We start from the raw sequence: 2,775 nt of genomic DNA, 5'->3' as shown, positions 1-2,775 counted from the left end.
GGCTATATATTTGAACTTGATCCACATTTATGTCACTACATAAAGTTCAAACTTAAACTTAATAGCTTCGGATCCTTAGTTTATTGGATTCATGAATATAGAATTTAAATTTACTAAAGATTTTCAATAACAGCTTTATTGAACAAGAATATGATATTAAAAACTACGAGTTTTAGGACATAAAATCCAACAAACTCCCACTTGGATTAAAACTCCTAGTAGGATCAAACGATGCTGAATTTAACTGTGAGAAATTATTATTACATATGAGTACAATAAACATATGAATACAATAAACTAGGGCATTCACGCCCAACATAATCTCCCACTTGTCCTAGTTTAGAAACACCGTAGACCTAAACTCTGTAGGTGACACTAAAAAACTTTAGCCGTGAGGGTTTTTGTAAAAGGATCAGCAATGTTTTGCTCAGAAGGTATCTGGGTCACTACAACGTCACCATGGTGTATGATTTCTCGGATAAGGTGGTACTTGCATTCGATGTGATTTCCCCGTTTATGGCTTCGAGGTTCTTTTGAATTTTCAATTGCACCGCTGTTGTCACAATACAAAGTGATGGGTAGATGCATATTTGGAACAACTTCCAAATCTGTCAAGAATTTCCTCAGCCATACTGCTTCTTTTGCTGCTTCACAAGCAGCTACGTATTCAGCTTCCATTGTGGAGTCAGCTATACAAGTCTGTTTTATGCTTTTCCATACTACTGCTCCTCCGTTAAGAGTGAACACTGATCCAAATGTAGACTTCCTAGCAGCTTTACCAGTTTGGAAATCAGAGTCAGTGTATCCAGTAAGGATCAGATCCTTAGCACTATACACGAGCATGTAGTCCCTAGTTCTCCTGAGATACTTTAAGATGTTCTTAACGGTAGTCCAATGATCACGTCCAGGATTAGACTGGTATCTACTGATGATCCCTACTGAGTAGCATATGTCAGGTATAGTACATAACATTGCATACATCAGGCTTCCAACTGTAGAGGCATAGGGAATATTTCTCATATCCTCAACCTCTTGGGGTTCTCAGGACATTGTTCTTTTAACAGATGAATTCCATGTATGAAAGGCAACAGACCCTTTTTGGAATTCTGTATTTTATATCTAGACAACATTTTGTCTATATAATATGCTTAAGACATGGCTAGTGTCCTATTCTTGCGATTCTGAACAATTTGGATCCGAAGAATATATTGCGCATTTCCTAAATCTTTCATTTGGAATTGTGTATCTAGCCATTGCTTGACGTCAGTAAGATATCCTACATTATTCCTAATGAGCAGAATATCATCGACATATAAAACCAAGAACACTATAATAGAATTAACGATCTTTTTATAAACACAAGGCTTGTTAACATTATGTTTAAAGCCATAAGATTTATTTGCAGTATCAAATCTTATATTCCAGGATCTAAGCTTGTTTTAATCCATAAATGGATTTCTCAAGCTTACAAACCTTTTGTTCTTGACCCTGAACTATAAACCCCTCTGGTTGAACCATATAGATACTCTCTTCAAGATTGCCATTCAAAAAAGCTGTCTTGACATCCATTTGCCAAATTTCATAGTCATAAAAAGTTACAATGGATAAGAGTATTCTTATCAACTTTAACATGGCAACGGGAGAGAAAGTTTCTTCATAGTCTACTCCCTCTCTCTGGGTATAACCCTTTGCCACAAGTCGAGCCTTAAAAGTCTGTACTTTACCGGCTTGATCTCGTTTTCTCTTGTAGATCCATTTGCAACCAATTGGTTTTACATCATTTGGTTGATCTACAAGTTTTTAGACAGAATTGAAGTACATAGACTCCATTTTGAGATCCATGGCTTTGACCCACTGATCACGGTCCACATCTTTCATTGCCTGTTTATAGGTCGATGGATCCTCTATGCCGTCATTAGGTATGACGACTTGTGTTTCTGTTAAACCCAAGTAACGATCAGGCTGATGAACAACCCTCCCTCTACGTCGAGGCACTCTTAACTCTTGAGAAGGATATGACTGACCAGAAATACTAGCTTTATCTACTACTTTAGTAGATGAACTAGGTATATTTGTAGCGTCTTTTGAAATTTCTTTCAACACTATTTTACTGCGTGGTTGATGATTTCTAATGTAGTCTTCCTCTATGAATGTGGCATTTGTTGATACAAATACCTTGTTTTCTTGAGGATGATAAAACAGACCACCCCTTGTTTCCATTGCATAACCTACAAATAGGCATAATTTTGAACGATGTTCCAATTTCTTGGGATTTTGTACCAATACATGTGCAGGCAACCCCAAATTCTAAACTGACGTAAACTACTTTTACACCCTTTCCATAGCTCATAAGGTGTCTCTGAAACACTTTTAGAGGGAACGTAGTTCAAAATATGAACAACAGATTCAAGTGCATATCCCCAAAAGAATCAGGCAATTGAGCATAGCTCATCATAGAGCGAACCATATCTAATAAGGTTCGGTTTCTTCTTTCTAATACACCGTTCTGCTGAGGCGTACTAGGTGCAGAGAGTTATGATTGGATCCCATTTTCTATCAAATAGTCTTGGAATCGTATGTCTATATACTCTCCACCTTGATCTGATCGAAGTGTCTTTATTGTTTTACCTAATTGCTTTCTATCCCATCATGATTTATTAAGCTTTCACCTTGATGCGTCGTCTCTATGCGGCCACCTTCTTGAGCAGATCTTCGCAAACGCATACGATCGCATAGCTTTGCGGTCGCAATCTTCTAATGTGCTCAGACTCTGAA

At 37.4% G+C, this 2,775-nt stretch overlaps 1 pseudogene; it reads right to left on the bottom strand.

The window, feature by feature from the left end:
* Window positions 1-375: 375 nt before the first annotated feature.
* On the bottom strand, window positions 376-1,020 carry LOC150038417 (secreted RxLR effector protein 161 pseudogene; annotated as a pseudogene).
* Between the last annotated feature and the right edge of the window lie 1,755 nt (window positions 1,021-2,775).

This window comes from Benincasa hispida, chromosome 1, assembly GCF_027475165.1.
Source record: "Benincasa hispida cultivar pf3 chromosome 1, pf3_genome.v1.1, whole genome shotgun sequence".
NCBI lineage: Eukaryota > Viridiplantae > Streptophyta > Magnoliopsida > Cucurbitales > Cucurbitaceae > Benincasa > Benincasa hispida.
This window is presented reverse-complemented; position numbering and strand designations above follow the sequence as displayed.